Source organism: Manis javanica, chromosome 5 (assembly GCF_040802235.1).
Source record: "Manis javanica isolate MJ-LG chromosome 5, MJ_LKY, whole genome shotgun sequence".
NCBI classification, from domain to species: domain Eukaryota; kingdom Metazoa; phylum Chordata; class Mammalia; order Pholidota; family Manidae; genus Manis; species Manis javanica.
The window spans coordinates 149,412,410-149,426,078 of NC_133160.1; the positions used below are offsets into that span (position 1 = coordinate 149,412,410).

General features: G+C 34.6%; 1 protein-coding gene across 10 annotated transcripts in view; it reads right to left on the reverse strand.

Moving 5' to 3' along the window:
• PCDH7 (protocadherin 7) overlaps positions 1–13,669 on the reverse strand; it is a 404,329-nt gene that overhangs the window by 345,798 nt on the left and 44,862 nt on the right. The window lies entirely within an intron of this gene.

The window sequence follows — 13,669 nt, forward strand, 5'->3', positions numbered from 1 at the left end:
GTTTTGCTAGCCTAGTTCCAAAGCTTGGATGCACATATTGGCTGATACTACTACTTCCTTCGTTAAGATGTATTTGTAATGTCCACAACCTTTTTCAGAAGTCATAGGGACACAATAGTTTTCACTACATTTAACACCCTAGGACATCTAAATCAGTATTGCTGGCTAATCTCAGGGATGCTATCTCTGACAAGAGATATTTGCATGGTAAAAGAAACGTTGAATTAATTGTATTTCAGGCTTCAAGCTTTTCAAGACTATGAAATGTCATCAACAGAAGGCTGGGGTGGGAGGGAGGGACGCTGGCTTTGTTAATACTACAAATGCAAATCAGAATGAAATGGTAATTTTGTTGTCGCTGCTTTTACAATTTACAAGTCCCTAAGATCTCAGGGATGTAAGCTAGATGTGAATGTTCACACCCTTCAAAGTAGCTCTCTTGTCCTCAGATGAAATCATTAGATAGTTCAGTCTCTATAGAAATCTAAGCAATTTACATGCTATCAACAAACGACCTGCTGATCTCAGGTCAAGGATGAATTAATCTCCCCTTCAGAGTCATGACGGTAAAAGGGCAATGTTTTCCAACTTTGTATCTAGTTTGCACAAATAAAAGTGATGACAGTACTCTTTAAAAGGGGTTTGGTGCCAATGTCAATTTTAAATATTTCTCTGAATTTAAACCTTATTTATCCTCTCAGTGCCAGAAGGTAGGGAATATTGTTTGACAGTCTGATGGTATAACTGATGTTAGCAAAACTTTTAGTAAGATTGAACATTGCCAAACGATAATAAACGACTTCCATAGAATAATAATGCTACAGTTCACTATCAAAAGTATTTGTCTTTAAAAATTAGAATCGGAAAGAGAAATATTCCGACTCCTTTCCAATGTAACAATGCATCTACACACAAGAATCAATTAAAAGATAAGCAGATGATTCCTTTCACTGAATAACTGACCATTTCATTTTTGAAAGTAAATGGAGTTAAAAAGAAAGCAAGTAATGTCCAATTTTAAAATTGTCTATATTCAAGAGCAGAAAATGTTTAAAAAGTGCTCTGACAGCAGATTATCAATATTAGCTGTATAAATTTAAGCAGCTTTAAAATGTCTTAATTTTTAAATTATTTTTTACCTTTTCGTAGAAATTAAAGGACATTTTTTTCTTTCTTTAGCAGTTTTAATGGGTAAAATAACTTGAGATGTTCAGGTCAGTTACACAAGCTGCACATATTTGCTAAGGCATCTATCATAAGTGAATCATCATGATTTAAATGGTAAGTTTAAGATAAACAGTTTATTTTACACAAACCATGTCACTGTACATTTCATTTCAAAACTGCTTATGTACAGGTAAAAGGTATATATTTCTAAGCTTCAGGTATATATTTTTTATTCTCAAGTCAACTACAACAATTGCATAATGTGAGCCTAGAATGTTAGATCTTTCTGCTGGGTACTTTGTGTATAGCATGCTGCCATAGCATTTATCAACTATTTAACAATTTTTTGAAATGACACATTTACTCCTCACACCTCTACAAGGCTACAACGTGCTCCATGAGAGCTCAGGTCATGTCCACTTTATTAATTGCTTCATTCTCAATGTTGGCACATATTTGGCCCCTGATGAAAATTGGTTTAATGAATGAATACATGTTTGGGAATAGCTAATTAAGGAAATCATATTACTTGCCACATCATAGTTATCACTTTGATCTAATTTTTATATTTGAAGTCATGTGGTTATCTTCGACTTTCTATTATTTGTCATATGATAGATCATGGAACACCCCTTTTCTAACTGCAGTAAATGCTCTATTTTACTAGCATATTATTGCTTCTATTGTTTTCTCTCTAATTCTTTCTTAAGTGTACTCTGTCTATCTAAAATTTCTTAACTCTCTTTTTAATCCTTCTCATATAAGAATCACTCTGTTCTTTCCTTAAAGGAAAGATACTATGTAAAATTCTTTGCAAGGTTTTTAATAAATGAATAAACAAGCAAAACAACTTTTTAAAACAGAAAATCAGAGGCATCAAAATGTTTCATTTTCTATTTTCAAGACCTGACATACTTTTAACTTAAAAGCATACCCAAGAAATAGAATGCATTTAAGTAATTTAAGTAATACAGTCACCATACTGCCATGCAGCCTAATGAAATCCTCTTATTAAAATGTTATTGAGAAATAGAGCTCTTTCATTTCATGAATCAACCATGTAAAAGCAGGTTTCATGTTTTTGTGGTTCTAAACTTTGACGCATTGAACAAATGGATCTGGGCACTAATATTCACCTGTCACTAAAGCCAAGAAAAATGGTTTCTTTGCTCACCACAGAAGATTAATGTTTAAAAAAAAAGTGCCTATCTCAAATCACTGACTGAGTTTATGGGAAACTGCTTAAGGACCACCATTCTGAAGATTGTCCTTAGTGAGGGCCAGTGTAGAAACGGATGTTACCAGGAAATGTTTGTTTTGATTTGAATCAGCTAATTAAAATGGCCCTGGAAGCAATTTTCAGATCACTGCCACTGAGCAGATAGGCTCTAGTAAATCAGACTAAACCAATCTTTCAGTCAGTTCCAATTCAGCTGAAGTTGTATAGACAACAGCCTTTGTCTTCACCTTTTTCCTCAATTTGTTTTATCACCCAAACAACAAGTCACACACACACACACACACACACACACACACACACACACACACACATACACACGCGCGCGCGCGCGCGCGCGCGCACACACACACACATCCAGTGACATGAAATCAAGTCAATCTCGGAACATTTTCTACCAAGCTCTCACTGTATCTCACTCAGTCCTCATTTCTTAACCAAAGAGACCAAAATAAGGTAGGATTTTAATTTAAAAAATTATCAATAAAAAGTTAACTTATAAAACCTATGTTCGTTTTTTCTAGACTTCTCTGGCCAACAATTGGTGACTAATGCTAGATGAAGGACACTGAATTATGCAGAGAGTAGAAATAGGATTTAGATTTAAGAGCATGAATACACTGAACATTCACAAACAGGAATACACATGCTGTTAATAATTCTGAAAAATTATAAAACCATGAACAAGAAAAAATATATATGTATTGAAAGGGAGTATGTGTCTATTTTACTACTTATTTTTATTAGGTATGCTTCAAAACTAAATCACACACCTATGTAATTGGTATAGATTAAGTACAAGTAAGTATCTGTTGAATGTGTTTGCGTGTAAGTGACAATATGTAAAAAAATTTATGAATATTCATTATTTTTTCCTGACTGATATTCAAGTGTAGGGAAAAGTAAAAGGTATAAAAGGCACAGTCTATTCTATGGTGCAGAACCAGACTGATGGCAGCTTTTGTGATCTAGGAACAGGAACTTGATATTCATATTGTAGAGCATAAATGCATCATATAGGAGTTGAACCAGAGCAGAGCCACCTATCAACACTGAAAATTTAGCTGTTATTTTTTTTCTTTAATACAGGAAAATAATTTGAAATGGAAAAGAGACATAAGGTATGCACGGTATTTGAAGAATGGAGGACTATAAGCAGGACAGTTTGGATGGTATTTCTCGTTTACTTGCTTTTGATTTATATAAACAATGTACCAAAAGCCATTAATTATAATAATTATTAGTTACTGTAACACCTGTATATATGTTTATGACAAGATTACATTTAACTATCTGATTTAACCTCACAAAGTCCTTCTGAAGTAGAAATTAGAATTTAGCTCATTTTACGTATGAAGAAATTGAAACTTGGACAGCTTAATCTTCTTATATAAAATCACAAATATACATGGTTGAATCAGGACCCCAAACCAAGCTTTTAGCTCCTAATCAAATAATTTTTTCCCTATATTATGTTCTCTCAGAATTAATTTTAAAAACCTGACATTGAATCTTTTAAAAATAGATAAGTTATAACTGCAAATGTCTCCATTTTTGCTATGGCTTAAGGAATAATAAGCAAATTTATGCAAGGTTCCTAAACTATCATAAATGAATATGTTAAGAAGTTCAATCCCTCTATTTATCACACTCAGGATTCTATCACAATTATTTAAATTCATGAATATGTAAGAAGCAACTTCAAGCTAAGAAAGCTGTCTACAATGCCGAAAAACGAAAGGGAGAAGTAAGACAAACTCTATCCAACCAAAGAAAGGGAAATCTGTACCCATTTCATGTGTGAGAGTGCATGTGCACACACATACATTCACACACACACACACACACACACAGAAAGGCCGTTCATTAGAACTGTCTGAACTACACTCATTGTAAGTCAGCCACTGAACTGGCCAAGGGATAAAAGGGCTAGGTAATATCAGAGCAATTCCTCAACTTTGCCCTGACTTCAGAATAGGAACTGTTTGGGCTCTACAAAAAGAATGCCTTAGGTTAGATAGCCAAGCAATCAATATTTACTGAGTGACTTAGAATCATGGAATCTCAGAATTAGAAAGAATGACAGCGGCTAGAGAGTCCATTCACGTCAGAGGCATGGAAGGAAATACAAAGTAACGTAAGGCACAGCCCTGGTTCGGAATAAACTTTCACATATGCGTACAGATTACTAACCTGGTAATAAAGGGAGGAAAGATAGGAGCCCAGAAGGTAGAACTGTGAGAACTCCCCAAATTGAGAAACCAGTGTGGTGAAGGTTGGCCTAAGCCTCATTCACTAGTTGAATTTAAGCTGGGTCTTAAAAGACGGGTAAGCTTGAAATCTATAGAAATGAGGGAAAATTTCATACCAAGAAGAGGCAAAGATATGAACAAAAACATGAGGTGTGGTCAGGAGGCACTGAGCAAATTTCCCGGCCTGAAGCAGAAATTTCCATAATTTCACTCTTCTGTCATGAGCTGTTTTTCATATTTAGCTCGTCTATATATAAAAGAAGCCAATATCATATTTTTTTAAAAACACAAAACTTCCCTGAACATCCTAAATTAGAAATACATGAACAAATTAACTGTCACAAACCAGAGTAAGCAATTAAAAACTCTATTTTTTTAAACTAATATAGGTAATTATTTGAGGATTCCTGCTCTAGAACCAGCCTACTCTCTTAAATGCTAAATCTTGTATGTCTTAACTCATAATTTTACTTTTTCTCATCTTTCTTTTAAATAAATATTTTAAAGACTTTCTAAATTGGAGAAGGATAGAGCTCGACACAAGTGAACTGCTGTGTACTACACAAGTGAAAACATTAAAATGGATCCCAGCATTACAATTCCAATAACATTTGGCCAAAGTTGAGCATTAATGCATTTCCATTCTTAAAGTTCATATTAACAATGTAAAAGGGTGCAACCTTAAGTTATCATCATTATCCTCTTCAGACCAGAATATTGGCCACCTTTGGAAACAACTGCAGTACTGGCCAGTATCCCTATGCCAAAGCAATAAGCCGCCTAAGAGACACAAAGACGAGATGTTAATGAGAAGATGAAGTGAATAGCAGACTCGGCTGTTATTAAATGCCACTGAAATTGTAATCCTGTGCCTGAAAAATTGACAGCTACTTGGGGAGCCATAAACACCTACAGAGGGGAGTAGAAAGCAGTCAAAATGTTTCCAGATGATGGATAAACTCACTAAGAGTTTGATCCACCAACAAGGAAATGAAGTAAAAGTCCAAAAAATTAATTGAGTCTTGAAAAAGTCAATGTGAGATGGGACAAAATTACAAAATCCAGCCAACTAGTTGCCTGCTTATGAAAGATATGATAAAAGTATAAGAATTGGCACTGTGAATATGTGGTTCCTTGGTTAATAATAGAGGAATTTCTTAAGTTGAATCTAATTCTCTCTTAATGTGATTTGTGGCTAACCAGCTTCAAAAATCTATGCTTTCTGATAATTAGAACTATCTAGAAATGTTTTCATAAATAACTAAATGGCACTGATTTAAGGATTGATATAAGCATATTAAAATATTGACTTTTAGTACACAGAAATGCATTAATAACTAATGTGGAAATATAATTCCAGAGTTAAGAAAGTCACCTGGCATCATGCTCTACCAAGTATTCATTTTACCAGTGATAATACCGAGGATGACACGGGTGATAAGATATATTCAGTGTAACACTTACAGACCTAGGATTAAAACCTAAATGTCCTCACTCTCAGTTCAGTGGCTTATTTAAATTTAAATTATGAGAATTATATCTCAAAGAAATGAAAGACATGGGGATGAGGTTATTTCATATAAACCAAATATCTCTAATGTCAGTACATTCCAGTTGCAAAATGCAGTGAAGATTCATCAGGGCTCATCAAGAAGAGCCAATGGCAATGCAAAAATACAGCAAAATATGTTAAATACCAAAATAAGATTCTTTGTAATAAAAAATGTTCCTCCATGGGCTAACTTTGCAGAATATCCTTTTGTTTTGAAGAATTTAAAAAGTCCTAAGAAATTAAATATTACCTTAAGCCAAGCTTTTTTAGAGTTTCAATTCATAATTTTCTTGGGTGGTCCCAATCAATACAACATAGACAATTTTTAATATGTCTTGTATGAAAAGGACTGTAAATCTTACATTGTAAAATAGGTCACAAGTCTTAAAGTGCTTAATCAAAAAGCAATATGGTGTTTCTTAACAGAGGGGGGAAAAAAGATTATTTGCTTCTCTTTTGCTCCTTTGTCTTCTAAGTGCAGTGTGATGTATTAGTTTAATTAAAGTCTACCAAATTATCATAAGGATTTTATGCGCTGCAAATAATTGGCTTTTTGTTCTCTGCTCACTTTTTGTTAATGGAAGCAGAACATATTTTCTTTTATGATAGCTAGTATGAGATACCAGAAAACTACAGAGAGGAAAGGCAAATGTGGTGCCTAATGAAGTGACCTTTGTCATCTAGAACATGAAATAAAATTAAGCCTGCAATAACGCAATGAAAATAAGTCAGTGTTTCCAAAGAATTAAGAGGATAGATAATATTATGGCTCAGAGCCAAATCCTACTAAGAATCCTACCACACATAAAAATGACAATTCCATTACATGAAAAGCCGATAAGCCCTAAAATGAAGTAAAATATATAAATAGCCCATGTTATAAGATTTTTTAAATGTACACCATAACACATCAATCTTTTTTTATGGGACAGATTTTAGTGGTCACCCACATAAAGCATACTAAACAGGCACCTCTTTGATAAGAGACGAATTAAGTGCACAGTGAACAGAATTCATGAAAATAACATATTAAATAAAAGTTGTTTCAGAAAATAAGAGTGCTAACATAGCCACTCTTGCCAAAGCTGAGGTGAGACAGATTATAAGTAAATATACACTCAATTACAAGACATTGCTATCGCTAACGATAACATAAAAACTGAGAATGACTTGTGAACGTGAAATCAGTTAACTGATTATTTGTGGAATCTGAAAGACAGGAATTACCGGTAATTTTCTTGTAGTATAACTCCTAAAGTACATTACAGAGCACGTATAAGCTGTGTGAAAACCAGCAGGGCTTGTTTGGGTGGGGGGATAAAGGTGAGCCGTACTCATGTATTACTGTCCTGAAGGAAACAGTCTACTTGTTTCCTTCAGACTTCCTGAAAATCCTGAGCCTTTAATTCATCTTCTGAATTACTTAAAAAAAAAAATTCTGCTTCTATTCTCGGCCCCCATAATAGGTTAAGACTTTTCAATTACTACAAAGAATTGACATTCTATTGAGTGTTTACGAGATCTCAGGCGAACTCACAAGGTCCCTAGGAAGTAGATGCTATCCTTTACCCCATTTAACAAAGAAGGGATTCAGGAACTGAGAAATAAACTCGCTCGAAATCACAGTTCTAAAAAAACAGCAATGTTGGAACTTAAGTCCCAGGAAATTTCACCCCCGTTTCAATGCCCTTAACTAGACTACACTCCACGGCCTCTCCAATTAGTGATAAAATTGTCTTAAAAGCAGGTTTTGTCAAATTTGTTATACGTTTTCAAATATACTGAACATTTTTCAGGTAAGAATATTAAGGGATTTTTAATATATCCATCAAAATATAGCTTCTACAGTTTTTCTTCTCTCTATTTGACACACACACTCACATCAAAATAATAATTACATTGTTCCATTTATTCAAACCGTGCGCTATGTGTTCATAATAATATACTGAGATGGTGTTAAGCTTGAAGGCTCTCCTCTCTTAAAGGCACCACTGTGTTCTTGTGAAAATCCGTGACCTCAAAATGTGCCAAATTAATAAGTAAGCCAAGGAAATGATAGTCTTCCCAACCCACGATACATTTTTTGAAGTTAATTCTCTCATTAGTCGTCTCTGAAGAAACACTCCGAGGAAGGGTTTCCTCAGTGAGCATACATGCATATTTTGAACAGATACACTTGATTTACTCCATTTGTTTTAAGCCAAAGAGTGAAAGGGAATCTTTGACAAGACTGTCATCTTTAAAACACGGTGATATTTCATTTTCCCCTCTGCACTATTCAGATTGCCTGGAACTGAAATGCTTCCAGCAGCTCTCGTGTCCAATTTTTCAAAACTGTCACTTCCTAGCCAATCTGCTTAAGCAAAATACTTATGTTGTTAGAAAAGAGAACAAACATACATTATAAAATACATTCTATTCTTTTTTGCAGGTCAAAATCTTATTCAAGAATGGGAACTTGGAAGGACATGTGGAAATAAATTAAAAGATGACGATGATGGATTGGTTTAACTTAATGAATCTGATGCACTTCTGATTCGTTTCCAAAAATGTATTTGGACTTAGCTCAGTAGAGTTTTCTACACAATAATCATATAATCAAAATGTGATTTTTGATGCATTCAGTAAAGGTCATTGAATTGAGAAAGAACAAATCTGGAGGAAAATGGGACACTGAAAGATGACCCTGGTTACTCTTCCTCAGTTCATGTCTATAGCAGCTATTATAAGGTACTTGTCAACATTCTATGTCCCTGAAGGTAACAAAAAATCGCCCATCATAACACCTGTAGATCTCTAGCCTTTCTGAATTGTGAGCATCATAACTCATATCTTATAAAACCTAAGTCAAAACACAACAGAAACAAAATGCAAAATGATTACAAAAAAAAGAGACCAAAACATCAGTTATTACCAAATACTTTCCAAAAGTGTGAAGAAATATGCTTTAAAATGTTCTGTCATATTAACTTGAAATATTACTCATCATTCTTAACATAGAGTATACTTTCTGGATACACACATACTCACATTCTCTGAATTATACATATAAATAGGTGTAAGGTATATATTTATCATTTGTGGAGCTTTTTTTCCTAAATGCATGATCACACAATTCTGGTGTAAATTAATCTTTCCAAGTTTATGCAATAAAGATTACCTAAGACTTACAATTCATTCCATTACTTTAAAAAAGCTAGTCATGTCTCAGCGAAAGCCAAGACTGCTTCTGGTGTACAGTCTGAAACCCAATTCTCTCTTGGCACTTTAACACTGGATCTGTCACCCTTTAACACCACAAAATCAATGCCCTGGAATGTCATGGTTCTCTGATGGCCCACAAAGTCAAGGCATGATCAATTTCAACTTCCTTACTAGACAGAAATAGACTTAGACAAATAAAAAAGATTCTATTCAAGTTAATTTCAATAAAACTAAAGAATAAAAGGTAGAGAGAGTCAAATTTGTTAGAATTCAGTCCAATAAATTTACACTTAAATCTAGATCCATTTTTAAATTCAACTACATTGCACAACCATACAAAAGGTATGTATCAGAAACTAAAGCCTAGAACTTACTCCAATCCTCAGATTAAGAAACACTATCAACTATGTGTGCATGTGGTGTGTGTTTCCTTAATTGTATTAGTTAATACGCAGTAGGAAAAAGATGGTGTCTGAGTTCCTTATTGTGTATCCCCAGAAAATATTTCCTTATCCCAAGACAGTTTTTGGTTATACTGCTCACTAAGAGCAGGAATCTTGTCATTCTTGTCTTAAACCATATATCCTATACCTAGAGCAGTCCATGACACAGAGTAAGTCCTTAGTAAGTATTTCCTTAGCATATGAAAATCAACACAGGCATTTAATATAATCTGGTATATAAATTCTATTGAGGGGAGAAGATGCCTCTTCCTGGATTCTCCAGGGCCTAGAACAGAGCAGCCACTCAATGAACATTTGCTGATTTGAATGCCTCCAGAATGGCTCCTATTATACTTGTTAATTTCTAGCATTGGGCTGAATTAAAATGAGAGTGGTTATTTCTAGAGGTTTTTTTTCTCCTGCAATAAACATTTTCTATATCAGTGGTTTGTTTTGCTTCTAAATTTTGACATAAAGAAACACAAAGACTTATTATTTAGTAAAGCAGGACTGAGTTAGAAGACATGGAGTATAGTTTAGGTTCACCATCTTGCTTTGTAAATTTGCTTCTCCAGACCTCACTAGTCTCATCTATAAAATATACAGGAGGGATACAGAGAGAACAGGATGGTTCTCAGGTTTCATCTTGGGATTACGTAGGTCTGTATCCTCTTGGCTATGAGTCTAGATATGGATCCAAAAGAAATCAATGAAAGTAGCTCTGCATATCATACAAAAGCTGGAAAGCAGTCTTACTTAAGAGAGTTAAACGGGAGTCATTCAATTGAACTCAGAAAATGCTGAAAAGGCCTAAGGGAAGCAAATCTGTGTGGGAGGCCTTACAGGCATGTGGGACACCATGACCTGAGGTACTCCTTCCATTCCCATAAAACAGAAAACATAGGTTGGTTCACACCCTTGTCTTCCTAAACTATCAAAACTGAAAAGAAAAATGCTCACATTCCTACCTACCTTTCTCCTATGAGAAGCCATGTGACAAAATTCTGGTCAATATGATACAGAGAAAAATCTTGCAGAGGGAATCCTTCACCGGATAGAAAGGAAATGCGATCAAGGAGAGTTTCTCCTTCTCCTCACCTGAAACAGGGACAGAGTGGCTGGAGAGGGGGCAACCAACTTGGTACTAGGAGAAGGAAAACCCCAAACTAAGGATGGTGGGGCAGGAGGTCAGCAGCACCACGGCTCTTCAGCAAAACCTGTTGACTGATGACTTCTTGAATCTTGCTATAAGGGAATAACAAACCCCTCCTTTAACCATGGCTAACTTATTACTTGCAGTACATGCATTCTTAAGTGATATATTTGCTAAGGGAAACCCCAGAGAAAAGGATTAGCAAAAGGATAAAAAAAAGTTATGATTGTAAGGGTTCTTTGACACCACTATTAGACAGCAAATACAAGGCTGTAGGTATCTTTGGTCTGATCAACTACCACATTTTACAAAAATTTGTATCACAGACACTCTGCAAAAAGGAGGCAGTTTTTAAGTGTAAAAAGCTCTGGACTAGGAATCAAAAGATACAGGTTTTAATTCTTTTTCTGTCACTTTAGCTCACTTAACTCTCAGCAAGAGTTTTTTCAATATGTGATGGAAATCATAGCATTTAGTTGATAAGACAATTGTTAGGATTAACAATATAATGCTTGTAAAAACACTTTTTAAACTCACAGTGCTTTACTAATAGCTATTCACATGAGATGATGCAAGTAAAGCGCTTAGGCACATGTTACAGCACACAGTAAGTGCTTATTTATTATTATATTATTAGTATTCACCCTCATAATCTCTAGAATATCTTGCCACTGAGGTAGTCTCTCAGCAGTGTTTTTGTTCCTGACCCTTCCCTTCTAGGCATGGCTGACTGAAAGAAGAATCAACTCTTATTGCAGGCAGAGCCAGAGTTGCTCTCCCTGGCATTTGAAACTGATACCCAGAAAAGTGCCACTGTTGAACATAGAGGGCCATGTAGCCTGCAAATTCAGGAACTATGGAGTTGTCAACCATGGTTTATCATGCAGAGTAGATAAAAATATCTTTAAAAAAGAAGTGCACAGTACACAGAGATGAGAGATGGGCATTGGGGAGGGAAGGGGGAAGGGAGAGAAAGCAGGGGCTGGTGGCATTAAGCATCTATCCATTTTTGATCATTTCGTTGTGTAATCCCATTTTAACATAATCTATTGTGACCTAATGTCTCTTATTGGCAATCAAAGAGTGCTAATTAAATTTACTTGTTTTGGTTTTGTCATTGAAACATGTTACCAACTTAGCTATAGAAAATTTGAATCTTGAAGGCTTTATAAGAAAAGGCCACACATAATTCCCTTCTGTTTCTATAATTTTGTTAGCTCCATAATTTCATGATAAAATTTCATAAAGAACATCATAAAACAGAACAAACATAATTCAAAACAGAAACCTTTTTATTTATCATTCCTAATGAATCTCATGTTAAAGAAAACACAAGATTAGTTAAACTCTTGAAGCTACAAAATAGTTCTTTAAAGTTTTAAATCTGTTAGTCATCTTGCAAAATAAAATCAAATGAAAATCAAATTTATGTATACAATTTTTCCTATTTCTCTCCTGTGAACAACAAACAGGCCAAATAAGAAAATACAGATTTTAGGTGCCATGAAAATAGAAGTGGCCAACTTCTAGAACCTCCCTGACTATATAGTGAATGCTAGGATCCTCTGAGGACATCAAGGTACCAGACTCTGGAATCAAAATATGGGTTTTCTGAAGGTGGGTACAGCCAAATTGTTAAATGCTTTTGGAAGGAGTCCCAGAATGCAAGGGCTTATGTGTATCGTCTTGTTTTGTTTTGTTGACAGTGAAGAAAAAACTCCCGAGTTTGACTATATTCCTAGTTTAACAAAATAGTCATTTTTTCAAATGTAGGACCGTTCAAATATGGTCAGTTTTATAGAAGTTAGAACAAAACTATGAATTTATTCGGATTAAGTATAAGAAATGTCGAGAAATGTTTGTATTTGGTAACAATAAATAGGTCAAATAACACGTGTCCTGTTCAACATTTGGGTAACTCATTCTGTCAATGAAATATTAGCTTCTGATGGAAAGAAGTTTTATGATATGACCTTCCTGGAACACAGAAGACTCATATTTAGCATATTTACACTTGAAATTGTCACAGCTCAGATCTAAGCCACCTGTTCACTTGTGACATCCAATGGCAAAAAAAAAAAAAAAAAAAAAGATCAACCTTTAAGCTTATATTTTACATAATTTCTTTAATATTAAATTTTGAATTGTATACTGACTGTTTTATTATAAAGACAAATGGAAAACAAACATTTTTTCCCCTCAAAATTTGGTTCATTGTACAACTGCAGCAACAACCAGTGGAATCTTTTTATCATTACTAAACAGGCTTTTTGTTTGGTTTTCCAGTTTTCTAATGGAGAGGCTGCATTTCATTCCTATCTATTTATAGGAATTTTGACAGGCTTCTAGCTTATAATCATGTGAAGCATAGGTTATAACTTTAATTATAACTTTTATGCTGGAAGAGTGGTCTGCATCATGTAGCATTCGGTTAGTATTCATGGGCTGAATGAATCTATAGAGAAATAAAAGTACACATTATCACTGAGCACTCTATTCCCACCTGAGTTTCATATTTCTCTTTCCATTTACTTTGCCCCAAAGAGTTCCCATAACAAACGCATTGGGTAATAGGGCTAAGACTCTCAGTCCTATTTCTTATTGTTAAGAAGCAGGAAGTCATAAACCAATTTCAAACCACAATCCCATTACTAAGGAAAT